This window comes from Falco rusticolus, chromosome 1, assembly GCF_015220075.1.
Source record: "Falco rusticolus isolate bFalRus1 chromosome 1, bFalRus1.pri, whole genome shotgun sequence".
NCBI lineage: Eukaryota > Metazoa > Chordata > Aves > Falconiformes > Falconidae > Falco > Falco rusticolus.
The window spans coordinates 1,918,278-1,934,370 of record NC_051187.1 but is presented as its reverse complement, the minus strand read 5'-3'; the positions used below and the strand labels follow the sequence as shown (position 1 = coordinate 1,934,370).

Below are 16,093 nucleotides of genomic sequence, written 5' to 3'. Positions count from 1 at the left end.
CCAGGTCTCCTCCAGCCCCATTCTCCTCTTCTCCCCATCACCCGCTTCCCCACGTGGTTTCTCTCCCCCTCTCCCATTTGGAGTAGGTGTCCCACCATGTACGGCAGCCGCTCGGTCCATCAGCTCCTCACATTCATGAATTTCAGGAGCATGAAGTTACTGTGCAAATGGTTATTTAAAAGCTCAGGCACAGAAAGATTTATAGTGATAAACAGAGAAGCACAGACATTCCCGTGTATGTTTTAAAAAAGCACTTACCTGCTTAAAAGGGAAAGTGCTGCTACTTGAAGGTTTCCTGGCCAGACCTGAAAAGTAAATCAAACAAACACTATTTGCATTTATTCATAATTCCCAGCAGACTGTTGTTCTAGGAGCTTTTGACTTGAGTGGAGTTAACCTGACTCGTGCCAGCAGAGGACCACGCTGGCTGAAGATGTTCTCCTAAAGGCATCAGGAACTAGACCAGAACACCAAAACCAAACACTCCAAGTCCATGTGGTGCAGGTAGGCACCAGCTGAAGGATCATGTGGATTGAGAAACCTAAACTAGAGGACATCTCCTTTCCTCCTCCATGTGACATGATGCAACAATGTCAAGCATCATAGATTCAAGTACACACAAGGGCTGCCATTGCCAGCATGTCATTTAGTGTCTGGAAGAACTGGAGCTGTGAAACAGAGAGGAGGACAGAGCCCCGTGCAGCCCACCCAAGCCAGTTCACTGTCTGCAACACCTGCAGTACCTTGCCCAGTCTTGGGCGACACCTGTACTAGGCAGGCATGGACACACTGGCTTGAGTCCAGTAGAAGACATCAAGAGAGGAGGGGACAAGCTGAGAGAACTGGGTTTGATTGGCCTTAGAAAGAGGGTGAGTTATTGCTGTCTTCAACTGTCTGATTCGAGGGTACAGAGAAGATAGAGCCAGGCTGCTCTTGGACAGGACAGGAGACAGTGGTCACAAGCATTAGGACAAATTGTTTTCACCATCAGGGTGGTCAGATACCGTCCTGATGACCACAGAGGTGGTGGGATCTCCATCCTCATAGATACTCAGACCTCAACTGCACATGCCCTAAGCAGCCCAACATGGGTGGCCCCGCTCTGAGTGGGGTTGGACTGGAGACCTGCAGAGGTCCTTTCCAGCTGAAATTATCTGCAGTTCTGCATCTCTCTGCACACACACCCCCAGTGCTCCCAAGCATCCTTCCAGCCTCCACTTGCTCCCAAGCTTCTGAAGGGACGCAGCATGCTCCCAGATGTATTACTCTCGCAATTTCTTCTCAAACAGTAAACCCATTTCTCCATAACTCAACTAAAGCGTTAACACTCCTGTTTCAGTTTCTTTTATGACAGCCTCGGGCTTCTGCCAGTCGGGCTCCCCTTGTCACCCAACCCACTCTGCAGCAAGTCCCTCAACTCTCTCACAGTGCTGCCTGTTCTCCAGTGGGGCAGGGGTGGGGGGAAGTAAATAAATACGCTACAGAAGAATAATATTGGAGTTATTGGCCAACAGAAAATGGCAACGAGCCAGCATCAGCCTCAGGTCCACATTGCACCCACCCCACGTGCCAGACATGGGTCCAACCTGCTTCGGCCAGAGGAGCTGCCAGGGGTGCAGCAAGGCTGAACAGGGCAGCAGGGCTCTCAGCCGCTTATCTGTGCTGTTCGTGCCTGTTCTTCATCCCTCCAGCTATAAAGGGAAAAACTAGGGGCTGGAGTGGAACCCGGTGGCTTTTCTCCTTTCCGTGGTCTCTCCCATTTTTCACAGGGGGCTGCACAAGTCCCACAGCTGCTCCTCTGATTTGGTTTCTTCCCTGTAAAACAGAAAAAGGTTGTTTTAACTTTATCGGCCGTTGTGAGAACGAAACCCACTCGCCAGGTATCAGGTAAGGGATGCCCACTGTTGTATAGAGGGAAAAATAAACTCCTGCCAACATCTGGTTCCCAGTGGGGAGGCGTTATCCCCCACCCCTGCAACGCTCCCCCTGGGCGCAAGCGGCAGCTGCCTTACGCAGCGATGCTGCGCTGAGATGGCATTGCTGCTTCTCGAGGTGTGACCAGCTACACAGTTGTGGTGCACTGCACCCAGCAAGTAGCACCAAAGGGGTAAGGTGCTCCTGCCCTGAAGAGCTTATGGCCTGCGTAGATTTTAGGTATGGGAGTGTGATGACAGATGATTTCTCAGCTTAGCGCTGCATGCGGTATTTTAGCAGATCCGGTGTGAGAAGCATCCTTTACATCTGCTTCTTTCTCTTTTTTTAACAAAACCAACGGGAGACTTTCCCCCCAACACCTACCAATGACAAACTCAAAGGAAATTGTTTTTTCCCTCCACCTCTGATTCATTCACTACCAGTTTCTGTTCATTGTGGTGCTCAGAACAGATCCTTTGGATTCAGCACAGCGCAGATCCAGTGCGATCCCCTGAGGCACTTCAGTAACTGCAGCTCCATCGCTACCGCCCAAGTGAACACGTCAACGCTTACCGCACAGACTCTGCCCACCGCCCCTATCTCACCACTGCTGGGAGTGTCCATAATTACCGTAATTCTTCTTGAATAGATAGGAAACTGAGGCAGAGGGACATGTGACGTATTCTGCCGTGAGCACAAGACATAAGCAGAAATGGAAAATATTTTTTTTGAACCTGAGCCTGTGTTTAACCCCCAGGCCAGGCTTTCCTAGGTGCCCAGGGTCATCCCTCCATTCTGCTAATGAGGACATACATTTCTAACAACTTTAACCTCACTATTTTGTAGAAATACGTAACACAAAGTGCAGCACTGAGAGGCACCATCACTGAGTAAACACCAAGTAACAGATATCAGAAGAAAAGAAAAAATATTCAAAATCTACAAGGAGATATTTAAAAAATCTTGAAGTTCTAAATGTTCATTGCAACTTAAATTCTTCTTAGCCAAAAACATATGCAAGGCCCCAAACTACAATCACCATAAATTTTTTGCTTTATATTACATAAAAGCTTTGCACTTGCACAGTCTATAGTACACTCTGCTGCTTACCTGCACACCGACGACACCAATCTGTATTTTATGTCATTAATAAAGCTTTTATTTTACTTGTATCTTTTCTGAATACCTGCTGAACTTCAGGAAATGAGTCAAACCCTTTAACAAAACAGAGCACACCGGAGAGGAAAGCTCAGTAAGGATGGGAAGGCACCAGGTGACACTCTGCCACCACCATTCCTCCCCCTGGACCCCTGCAGCTCCATTCCTCAGTCCTGCTCCAGAAGACACGCTTAGAGAGAGGATCCAACAGCAATGCTGCTGAAACCCTATGCAGCTATATGGTCTCCTGACAAACTATGCTCTCCTATAGTTCATCCTTTGAACAAGCTAAACTCTCAGCAGGAAAAACTTGATTTACTTCCCATTCCAGGTTGGAGAAAGGTATTAAGAGTCTTTGCATGGGCTGAACATAATACAGCCAGGCCAGGAACAACGGGAAGGCACACGTGCTGTACTTACACACATACACACACACACAGAGGCATACACATACCTACACACCCGAGGGTTTATGCGAAGCCATTCCAAAGTCATGCTTTTCCTTTTTATCCTCTTCATCTGTGGTGGGGATCCCAGGGCTCCTCTGCAGACCATGGACATCCAGCCTCCCCGGAGCAACACGGGGCTGTCACAGGGACCATGTCCCTGCAGTGCTTACAGAAACCCTCCTGTTCACCGGTGAGTTTGCAGCTCAGAGCACGCTGCAGCAAGCCATGCAAGCACGCCAGGCGGAGGCATGGCCGATATTTGCTCCTTAGCAAGAAAGCACCTGTGCTGCTCACGTGGACTGCCTGGCCCACCTCAAAGGACAAGTTGCCCCAAAGACCCCGTTCAGGACCAGCTTCCCCGCCCCCCCTCCCCCTGCCTCTGTCTTCAACTTTGCTTTCTGCAACGCCAGAGCTCCCCAGAGAGCAGGGACCACCGAGCCGCAGCCCTGGCACCCCACCACAGTGCAGCAGGGACGAGCAGCTAACTGGCGGCTGCCGGCAAGGAAATGAGGCTGAGCGCACTCCCATCTCATCTTTTATACTGCTTTGTTTATAAGTTGTTGGCCTGTTTCAGGAGGCAGCGGCAGCGAGCGGGCACACGCAGGGAATGGAGAAGATGATGGGTTTTAGCAAGAGTCCAAGGACACCTTTTCTTAAGCTTCATTCATAGAGGCAGGCGCGGTACAACAGCCCAGCAATTGTTCTCTCGAACATCACTTTCCCATGGAGGCCACTGACAAAAACCTCCCCTCACGGGTATGTGTGGAAGGCAGGACGTTTTATTATTTTTCTAAGGATTTTTTTTTTTTTTAACCACACTGCCCTGCAAATATCTCCAGAGAAATTCCACCACGCACAGACAAGGATTATTTCCACTCCCCTCCTCCCAGCTCTTCCTTCTCTCCTTTGCTTTTCCTTTCTCTCCTTCTTCCTCTCTCTTCCCTTCTTCTCGCGGCTGGAACAATTTGGCTCTGTTCACCTGCATTCCTGCGGGCCCGCTCCTCGGGCTGCCCACGCCAGGCTCGCTCTGTGCACGGGGGACGCACAAGCTCTGCATTCAGGCAGGGGTGGGCAGGAAAGCGAATCTAATGTACTTGGGGATTGTTGTGCCATCAACTTAATACCTGCGCAGGGAAAACAAAGGCGCTTTAGAGAAGTTACTTCGATGCTGTGACCCTTCCCCCAGCCCTGAGGAACCCAAGAGATAACAAGAGCTGAAAGAAAAGGCACAAACATAATTAAAACTACCCAAGCGATTTCTGCAGGTATTATAGATGATGATAGCCCAGAGGATAACAGTATTCCTGGTATTATTAACATCCATTGGCACGAAGGGACAAGCGGTTTGCTTGCTTTTTTTAAGCTCTTCAATTATTTTGGAGGGGGAATAAAACATTCCTTTTTGGAAGGGAAACCAGGGTGCAGTTGGAGCCAGGAGCGGTGCTGAGCCCAGGCTCTGCCGTGCTTTCTGTGTGCAGAGCTGCGGCGATGGGACAGGCATCCCCGGGGGCACGGCCACCCCATCCCCCCGCCCCCCCCCCTCCAGACCACTCCAACCCACAGGCTGGATGTGCCCAGGAGGTGCCAAGGTTCTCCTCTGCCAGCTCAGGAGTTCAAACCCATCTGGCATGGCTCGGCTCTCCATCCCACGAGTGTGTTGAGTGAAAAGCATGGTTAATTCTTCTGCTGCGGCTGGTTTCTTCTTGCCTGCAGTGTCGTGTCTGCTGATGCAACCCTGGCTGAGGCAGAGCGAGGTTGAGCAAAGCTAGACAGGTGCAAGGGATTAACGTCCCGGACAATCCTTTTGTTCACATGAAACAATTTCAAGCTCTTGGCTAATGAAGTCCAGAATCGGGCTATTCATCTCTCTGCCCATAGCAACGCTCTCTTAATCAGGCTAACTGATTCCCAAACCTGGGCTGGCAGCACAAGTGAGCATCCCCTCCTTCCCTACCAGCACATGCCATCAGTTGGGATGTCCCTGAGCACCGTGCCACGGCAGCCAGCCAAACACTAGCCCTCTCCTTCCCTTGGCTTCAGCCACTTTGCCAGCCCTGCTCCCACTGCTATCACAGACATGTTCCATGGAGTTTAACTATTGACCTAAAGACAATTCAGTTCAAAAAGTTCAGTTCCTTGGGGAAAGTGCTTGTCCAGCATTCCTGGCCCATCGTACATGCTCAAGCAAGCCAGGTCCATGTGCTGTGACCAAGCAGACCGCAGCTATCACAGGCTGGATTCAATGATCCTCATGGGTCCTTTCCAGTTTGAGAGACCCTATGACCCCAATTTGCGATTTTTGCCATCAGCACTGCTGATACACCACATCGCTTTGATACAGATGGGAAAGGCAGCAGCAAGACCCAGTGGAGAAGGCTCCCCAGGCTGGCCCAGATGGGTTGTTTTGGCAGGATGGCTCCAAGCCAAACAACCATGACCGGTGAAGGTGAGAAAACGGTGTCAGGAGCATCACAGAAATGTTTGCAAAGAGTTTTTGACCCCAGTCTATTACTAGATAGAGCCAAATTCCATCCTATTCCCATTGCATAATATAATTAATAGTAATACAAGCTCTGCCGTTGTGCAAGAAAACTGGGGGCACTTTCTGTTCCAGTTTCATCTTGCCTTAATCACTGCTTTCTTGCATCGGAGTTAACAGTGTCTCCTCGCTCTGCACTCAGTGTAACCTCATTAAGCAAAAGCATAAAGTCTATGTTATTTATTTATTCCACATGATAAAACCAGGATATTACTCACTGTGATAACACGGGTTAATTTTCACTGAAGCCTCTCTTGGCAAACTTTTAATACAATGAATAACACCCCTATCAGATCTGAGATAAAAGGCTGTCATATTGTAACCTCATTTCAGCCTTTGTCCCAGTAAAGCTACACTTCAAGGTGCTGTAATTACGTTCCACTGATTTTTTTCTTAATTGTTACTCATAAAAAACAAAGCATAAAATTAAATTAGTTCAATGTTACTTAGCACAAGCTTTGTCCAAAGCCAGAGCCCATGTCAGACTGAGAATGGCTGTGTTAAACTCTGCTGCCAATGCACCTCTCTGCTGGCCCTTGAGTTTGAAATTAGGTGGACAGCAGCTGGGGTAAGTGGGATAAATATAGTCACCCATCCCCTTTTGCCGGCGCAGGAGGGTGCAAGCAGAGCTAGGGGCAGCCCTTGGCCATCTGAGCCCCCAAAGCTGCACCCAGAGCAGGTACCCAGAGCATCCTGCTACTAATGGGAGAAACAAGGGAGAGAGAAAAAAAAAACTGACAGCTGTTAATCTGAGCAATTCCCATCAAAAGCAAAAAAGGATAAAACCTTTACAGTCTGGGGGGGAAAATATGCAATGGTCACAGATTAGAGTTACCATTTTGACCCACCCCAGCTGAAGTCTCATTGCAACACTAGAGACCCAAAACGAGCCTTTCATCCCATGCGAGGCTGCTTTAGTCCCAGCAGAGCCCAACACTGCTTCTGGGGCAAATGTGAGCAATATGAGCAGTGCAGTTAACGGTTTCTGGAAGGCTGGATCAGCTTCATTGACCTCAGATCACTCCTCCTGCCTTTATATTTTACCAGCGTAATCCAGTAGAGAAACGGCCACATGATTCAAGGGCAATGGTGTTATTTTAAAATTAGAAGAGGCCTCAAATAAGATATTCCATGAATTCATTTTGCAAGTTTACCTTTTTTTTTTTTTTTTATAATATCTAGAATAGCAACGCGGTAAAAAGTCTACGCAAGAGATGGCATGAAGCATGCTATTAAACCAGGGAAGCCTTCGCGAGGTGTCAGAGCCATGATAAGTCCTGTTTAAACTTTACCCAGAGCTAAACACCAAGTGTCAACACGAGCCGCTGCCCAAGCTCTCTGATCAGGCCAGGCAAACATCCAATCAGGAGTATAAATCAAAGCCCAGACACATCCAAGTGAGACTGGAGTGTTTAACTCTACAATTCCCATCTGACCAGGCCTTTCCCAGCAGGTTACCCACAGCCAGGTCTCTCCCCAGACATTTATTTATATAAGAAACCCATCTGTACGCATTATTTTTATATTTATTTTCCCCTGGTAGGCACAGACACAAAGCAAATGCTCCGCAGGGTACACGGTGTACCAGCCCAGCAGCATCCACGGGGACTGCTGGTAGACGTTGTATTTGCTTTTCCTCCCACCCCATCTCCCCACCACCAACGCTGCTGGCCCCAGGAATCAGCTTCTGTCGCTGGTTCAAAATTGCAAATAACAGGAGGGAAAAGCCACGCTCCTGATCTCATCAAGTGGGAAAGGGGAGGGAGGGTCACACTTTAGTTTGGGGTCATCAGGCTCCCTCCACATCACCCTTCCTCCCCCTTATATTCCCCATGTGAAGCAGCACAGCAGGGAGGTGCTCTCCTTTCAGGAACTCTTTTAAAAAAACCCAAATGCCACTTTCTTAAACTCCCTCACAGCCCACCGTCACCTACAAGACCAGGCACCCACTGCCAAGGACGGCAGGACATCTTGGCTGCCAACAACGCATGCCTTTGGGAGCTGTTGGCCACAGCAGTCGCCAAATGTTTGCTTCCAGGAGTGGCTTTTGCAGTTTTCCCTGCCCATCCTGGTGCCTGGAGGAGGAGGGGGACCCACTCCCACAGCCACCCACACTGTCACCCTGCAGCCACCCACACCATCACCCCGCAGCCCTGCTCCGGCACGCGCCTGTGTGTCAGCATCCATGTACCTTAACACGTGAACGTCTCTCGAGCTGACAGTCTGTCTGCTGAGCTCACTAAGCTTCATATTAGGTCTTCAAGTGATGTAACTCATAATTAAAAACCCATGTCAATATTCTGAGAACCTTCTTTTTTTCCAGATTGGACAAAAGAAAGGTTAAAAAACACCATCTGTCATGGTAATTTTTTTTTCATATTTCTCTGTCCTTTCCTTCGTTCAAGGGAAGCAGGGAGGGGAGAATGTTCATTTGAAGCTTGCAACATGTTTTATTAATTGATGGCAAATAATCCTAAGATAAAGTGCACAATAAAGTTTTTAATGAGAACATATGGTGGGGAAAATTGATAGGACAGAGCCTTTGAAGGTTTCCTTGTGGGTGCAGTTACAAGAGGAACGAGCAAAGGCTTGCACGGGGGAGCCTGAACACTCCTCAAAGGGAGACCAAGGCAAGGGGCAGGGGGGATCGCTGCCCCTGCCAGCCAGGTACCAAGTGCTCCAGCTAGACCCAGTCCCCAAAGCCATGCCCCAAAACCCGACGGCTCACTGCCGGTCTAAACACAAAACCATTTAAGCTTTCTAAATTCACCTGTGACTTTGATCCGTGCTGGGTGTCCTGGTACCACTGGCTCCAGGGATGCTCCTTCACATCAGCTGGGTAGGAACAGGCTTAAGCTAAAGTGAAATCAGCTGCTCATAAAGAGCAAGTGGCTCAGGAGTTTATGCCCATTTGGCCACCTTAATTAAACAAGAGTGAGTTTGCACAGGGATGCAGGCTTGCTTTCATTTGCTGTAAAGCTAACAGACCCCATCCTGGAATGACTTTGGTAAAACCAGGAGGAAAAAAAATCTTGTGTTTTCACATTACTTCCTGCTAAACTCCATGGACGACCTTTTGCTTCTCCATAACCTGTTCTCTGCAAAGCCATACTACACTGAGATGATGCAACAAGGACATGGGACACCTGAACCGTGCCCTGTACCCAGCACCCTGCACAGCATCCCCTGCCCCTCCTTGCCTCCCTCGCTGTAAAACTGCCATTAAACAGCAGCAACTTCAGGCTCCACCCTGAGAAAGGGAGCGAAGCCTGAGCCAAAAGGAAATGCCCAAAAGCACATCAGGAGCTGTCTACCATGAAGTGTTTTTTCTTAATAATGTAATTCATTTATTTTAGATTTATTAGCAGCACCCAGCTGTGCTGCAGACACATTCACAAAAACCAGGGAACGCGACGGGAGTGGGGGGGTATTTAAAGCAACATCTGTGACAAAAATAAATAAAAATTACCTCCCAAGAGGTAACCTGATCCCCAAGCAGCCATATCCACTAAATATGGGATTCTTCCAGGGACGAAGTGACTTAGGAGCACAGGTCCCCAGCTGATTTCTAGAGGACTTGTGCTTACTTCGGCATCTCCGAATATCCCATTCTAACGCATGTCCATAAACAGTTACACCCTCCAAACCAAACACACCCTGGCCCTTAATCCACCACTCCCAGAGGAGCCTGAGAAAACAGCCGAGTCTTGCAGGGTATGATGAGAATTAGCTCATGTAGCCAAGTGCTCCCCACCACGCACCAGCATGTTTCAGCACTCGTGAACCAGTTCTATGTCAACGAAGGCCAACCCCTGCCCTGGCCGTGCCGGCCTGCTGGGGATAATACCTTCAAAACACGGGAGATTCACCACACGTGCTTTGGGAAGGAATTTTGCCTTGTACCCCACAGCAAGACACAGCTCCGGGTGATTCAACACCTTTAGCAACTCCTCAAGCCCCATCATGGGATGCGGATGCACAAACAGCCCCAAGGATCTGGGCTCAGGCTGGTGCTGGAGGCTGACCCCAGATTTCATCAAACAGTCACTTTAGAATATAATTAATTCCTTCATTAAATGGAAGTAAAGAAATGAAAAGGCATCTGGCTTTCACACAGTTCATGTTCACATAGAGAAGTGGCTCGCCTCCACCAAAATCCAGCTTTCAGGTAGGAAAAAATAGGGATTCACACGGTTCCAGGAGCTGGAGCTTTAAAGAAAATATCCTCGGAGTGGAGAGCCTGGTGCTTTTCCAGCCTGTTGATATTTCTTGGCCCCATTCGATTCAGTCATGAGACCTGGCCGGGGCACCTCGGGTCAGGAGCTGGAAGTGCCAGTTTGCATCTGTAACCCATTAACCACAGGCAGATACAGATACTGAAAGAACTTTGATTTAAAAACATAATAGCTGCAAAATAAGATGCCTTGCACCTGGACTTCACAGGTTTTGCCAGTCATTTGGGACTCCTGCCTAACACTTTTAAGACCCTGATGAGATGGACAAACAGTTCTGGACCAGGAACACACTGACTGCTTATAAATGCAGATATTTTTCAGTAGCACACAATAGAGGGTGCTTCCATTTTCCAGCAACCAGCCCTATTGCCCTTCAGGGGAGCAATGAAAACCAGATCTTTTGAAGATATGATCCCAAAACAGCCATCATGCCCCACCTGCACTGGGTGGTCCTACAAGCTCCTGCCCTGGGCAGCGCAGGAGGACCTCCAGCGTCCCAGCCCCAGCTGGTCCCTGGATCCCAACCCAGCAGGATTCCTCTCGTTCTTCACATGGACTTTCACACTCAAACCAAACATGGGAGAGGAGCTGCCAGGAGCACGAGCAGGTAGTGGTAGTGCCCGGGGGAGGACGGGCAGGCTCAGCCAGCCCTGGCAACTTTCCCACACTTTCCATGATCCCTTTTTATCGGCACTGTGACAAAAGATGTCAAGGACAGTGCCAAAGGTGCCTCTCTGGCCTTATGGGGTGGCACTGGGGAGAACTTGCCTTCCTACAAGGGGTCCCTCTTTGACCCAGCAGCTGGATCCAGGGCAGCTCTGGGACCCGACATGGGGGAACACCTCGGTGCCATCCTCGGGAGCAAAATACTCCAAAAAAGCCCCACAGCCAGCAGCCCCCCCTTACTGTCCAACCCACCGGCACCAGCTCCTGCAAAACAGCCCCAGGGCAGAGAAAAAGGTCCCCCACATATGAGGGGGTGAGCAGCAGTAATAGGAGGGGTAACAGCAAACAAAAGCTCCTTGGACACTTAAACAGGCTCAGGACCCCATCGGGACCCCAGGACCGTGGCGGTACAGCCCCGGGAGGAGTGTCTGCAAAGTGCCCAAATACCTGCATGGCCCCTGTTTCAGCAAAAGGCTTTTGGAGGGGCCCGGCTGGCTATCAGTTTGTTTAACACAGTATCCTGGGAGAAGCAGAGACACCTCCCCGAGCCAACAGTTCCAGCAACTGACCCTTCATCACACCCCATCCTCCTCCTCACCCTCTTCTGCACATGCAGCCTCTTCCCACGGCTGTGCTCCCTCTCCCTGCTCGTTTCTAGCGGGATTTCCAGCTTTTTGCAGCAGGTCTTGAAGGAAAAGTCAAAACGAAAAGCCTGGCAGTGGCAGGAGGATGATGAAGGTTTAAGGGGAGGGAACTTCTTGGAGGAACAGGGGGTTACTTGCTTGGAGAGCCGTACGCCCACCGCTGCCCTTCCTCCCTGCCAGTTCCTCGCTGTTTACCAAAAGGCACAGACCAACCCAGACCCGCACAATATTCACCAATTTCCATGCACCTACTTCCAATAGCCTGCTCTTCATCCCTGCCAGGTAAAGTCCTGGGACACAGGCAGGATAGAAAGGAAGTTTTTTCTTATGGCAGCTCCTAAAATTAAGACTCACAGAACAAAAAGGCAAAACAACAAAAAAAAAAAAAAAGGCAAGAAACTGCGTAAAAATATTTGCAACATTTATCTTAAAGCACTACTGGAACAAAAGGCATCAGTAGTGAACTCGGGTCTTGCCCACAGCACTCGAAAACTGGCCAGTTCCATTAACACAGTAAAGGCAACATGCAAGCGTCTGCACATATTATTTTTTTTCCACATAAGGATACATATATAATTTTTCCCACAGAACTTTGGACTAAATGGAAAGTTGGGCTAGGAATCCTATGAGAAGAGAACAGAATTTCCCAGGAGATTTCCATACTTCCTCCTGGCGCTCAGGCCGGAAAGCTGGTGCTGTGAGAATTGTCCTTCTCTGGGTGTTTTGGCCCATCCTCTTCCAGTGCCAAACAACCTGGGGCCAAACGGACGGGAAACATCAGATCACCTCTGTTTTTTTAATTAAAAAAAAAAATGATGTAAATATTGTTCAAAATTTGGATAGAAGTTCAGACTTGAGAAGCCATTTTCAAACGGGGAGTCTGCAATCAGACACGGGCTGTGAAGTTATCCAAGCCTGAGGTTGCTCCAAAATGACTTTGCTTTGCCGTGGGACCCACAAGCAGAAATCCCAAGCCACCGATGCAACCCTGACCAGGCACCCTTTGGAAAACGGGACTTCAGCTCTTTGGAGGACACCTTGTTGACATTTGTTCAATAATGAGGCATCCACCTTTGGCATAAAAATATTCTATCCAAGGGAGAGAGAGGGGGATCAGCAGGTTTTCAAGGAAAAAAAAAAAACCAACCAACTTTCCTCACTTCATGGCTTGATCCTCCCCAGGACTGAGGGGGTGAGGCCATTCCACCTGCATTCTTTGGGACAGAAATACTACATAAAGTGAAACTTCTCTACTAAAAAAAAAAAAATATTTTCATTGTTTCTTAAGTTGGGCTAAAGACACTTTTCCTTATTGGCTGGTGTATCAAAGAAGCAATCATAAATCTTACCTAATTTTTAAAAAGCAAGGCTCTGTAAAGAAGATGGAAATGCAACATGCAGCCCTGTCATACTTGGTTACTGTCCCCATCAGTAGCCCATCCAAACAGAGCCCCAGGAGGCCAACAATTTGCCCTAAGCCAAAGAAAAATTAATTTGTGACTTCAGAACTTCAGGCAGACTAGGAAAAATGACGGCTTTAATTTTTTGCAGACCTATAATAACGAACCGCTTTCTGTTCAGTCACAGACAGAAACCTGCAGAAAATGCTTTGCCCATCTGCTGCATCCCACAGAGCAACACAGCATCTGTAATTCTTTTTTTCTGTCTAGAGACTAGATGGCAGGTCCTTGGGAATCTCATTGCATCGCTATGTGTGTGGAGCAGTACAGGCAATGATGCCAAAAAAATCCAGTTTCTAAAGAGATAGAAAATAAGGACTGGGTACCAGCTTAAAAGCAAACAGAAAACAAGATGTGTGGATGTCCCTCAGTTCCAAACATCCACACTACTACATAAACAAACCCCACCAAAACTATCTGACCTTGCACCATGGATAAGGTTTCCCCAGATCTGTCGCCTCTGCTGCTGATTTTGCCCTGATTATCACCAAATGCCAAACCCATTTCTTTACAGTAGCTTTTTCAAACCTGACTGCTTCCAAGTGGAAACCAAGTTCAGCCACAGAGTCCCATCACCACCCAACACCCACATAGGGATCTTCTCTGTACAAGTCCTTCCAATTCAGAAAATACAAATCTTAAGGGAAAACACTAAGGAAGGATCTGAGGAGCTGGGCTGGGGCTTTTTCTGACTTCAAACCCTTGAGGTCTCACCTTTGTGAAGAAAGAGCATTGCCCACACCCAACTCTGTGCACAAAACCAGCCCTGTGCGCTCAGCAGCGGTAACTCACCCACATTTTGGACAGTAATTAGCACCGTGTGTGTCCTCCCCCCACCCCTGCCCACGCTCAAGGAGGCCTCAGGTCGGCAGGGAGGAGGTGGGAAGGGAAAGGAGGGGTGTTCAGAGTGAATTTCAGACTTTCGCATCCCCTCTCCAGATGTGCCGGGTAAGCAGCCGGGAGTGGAATCTGACCCCGGAGGAAGGGATTTAAGACATGATTTAGCAGTTTACCTCCAACGTTTGTCCTGAATTTTTTACGGAGCAGTTCGAAGTCAAGCTGAGAAGTTTCTCAAGCCCTTGTCCAAGCTGGCAGGGCCGCCGTGCCGGTGCCAACCCTTGCCCCGTACTTCCCCGCAGATTCTAGGAACTTCACCCGAGCAAGAGAGGAATTTTTCTGCAACCTCCCTCCCTCGCCCTTGTACTTTTTGGCCGGGACTGCGTAATACCATTTGGCCTGTCCTGGCAGCCAAGTGCCAAGGTATATATGTACGTACCGATCAAAATGAATGGAGCTGCTGAATTAAGTGTTGGAGCAAAACCCCACAGGACAATAAAATCCATTGATGGTGGAGTGGAGTCCAAGTCTCCATTGCTCCAAGCCAAAGCTCCCACAGCAGAGCCCTCTGCTGTGGGATGGTCACCAGCCTCCCAGCTGGATTGCTCCTGGGGAAAAGCCACTTCTCTCTGGAAACATGATGGGCAGACCTCTGCTGCCAGCTCAATGTGGGTTTATGTCTTCTTTCGGATCACCTACCACCTAGTCTGTAGCCATCTCAGAAGCTGCCCAAACCCACACCCACTGGAAGAGGAGTCCTGGTCACCCAGTCCACATAAACTGAGACAGGGCATGGTTGAGCAGGCACTGGTTTAAGCCAGGTCCAGCACATGCCCTGGCAGCCTGGTGACTCAAAACAATGATGGTTGCATGTGCCTTTGCCTTCCAATGCTTTCCTTTTGCCATGCAAAACAAAAAGTGGAAGCAGCTTCCAGTTGCCACGCTGAGTTTGGGAGGGAGAAATCTCACCATGACTCATAAACGGAGCAAATTTGATACGGACAGCCATTGACAAGGGATAAATAGTAAAAAACCTGTAGGATGTCAAATTTACAGTTGCTCTCTGGCTCTTTTCTGACTGTAACCACACTTTAAACACTAGTTTATGATGCAAACAGCCAGCAACCTACTACTGGAAGCTTGTGGAACGAACTACCCACTTTGCAGAGATAGCAACAGCCCAGGTAGACATGGGCAAGCCAGCTCATTTGAAGGCTGAGCCAGGACAAGACGACTTGCTTGGCTCTGGGATGCAAACCACAGCTCTGAGCCATTGATGCTGCCCATCTGCATGTGAAAAAGCAAACATATAAATAAAAATTACTGTGAATGGCAGAAAACGATGCCGGAGAGCATTCCCACTGGCTTGGCTTCTCCTTAGCCCTGGAAGCAGAGCTGCACCGCAGCCAATGCTCGGCCAGAGCCAGCCTGCACTCATTCGCCCACCTCTGCGCCGGGTGTGCAGGCTGGGCTGCAAACCCTCTCCCACCCACGCTTGTTGGAACAAGGAAGAGGCTGTACGCTCACAGCTTTTAAAAATTATTAATGAAAACGCCAATGGGTTGGTCATGGCTTTTTTAAAAAAAAATAAAAAATAATTTGGTTTTGAATGACACAAACCCTCCTGTATTGCAAAAGCTCATCTACCACACATTTGCCAATGGTGGAGTCTGCTTTCTGCAGAGGAATGATCCATGATCTGCCAGGGTTTTGGGTAAGGATGGAGGTTGGAAAACTCACTGAGCTGCCTCTGGGATGGGCCTGCTGCATGACTGCAAGAGCTTGTTTCAGCTTTCTCCTGTGGTAGCTTATTTCTGCCGTTGAAGGCAGGAGAGATTCATGCTTGATGGTTGCACCATTGCCACCGAACTGGTTCCTAGGGGGTGCTGGCACTGACACCCCAGTACACACGTGGAGTCCATAGTACAGTAAACGGGCCAGGCAGATTCTGCACTGCGCTCCCCGCTAGCACACAGCCGCTCCCCAGCAGCTCTTGAACATGTAACACCTTTGCTCTGTTTGCTGGATCTTTAAAAAAACCCCAAGACGAGACCAGAAAGGTGCTGGTTACCCAACCTGAAAGGTGCCGCAACAAAAAAACCTGCAACCTCAGCCTCTTATTTTTACTTTTTTTCTAAAAGTTGTGGAGTTTTCCTCTGTGTGTCCATGGATCTGTCATTCTGATAGCTTC

General features: G+C 48.9%; 1 long non-coding RNA gene across 1 annotated transcript in view; it reads right to left on the bottom strand.

Annotated features, from left to right (window-relative positions):
• The window catches only part of LOC119155661, a 36,121-nt gene that overhangs the window by 6,569 nt on the left and 13,459 nt on the right, over positions 1-16,093 (bottom strand). Inside the window, exons 3-5 of the long non-coding RNA XR_005106787.1 lie at positions 3,527-4,645; positions 1,562-1,815; positions 259-305 (exon numbers count right to left, since the gene is read on the bottom strand). This is a non-coding gene — a long non-coding RNA (uncharacterized LOC119155661). The remainder of the gene's footprint in view (positions 1-258; positions 306-1,561; positions 1,816-3,526; positions 4,646-16,093) is intronic.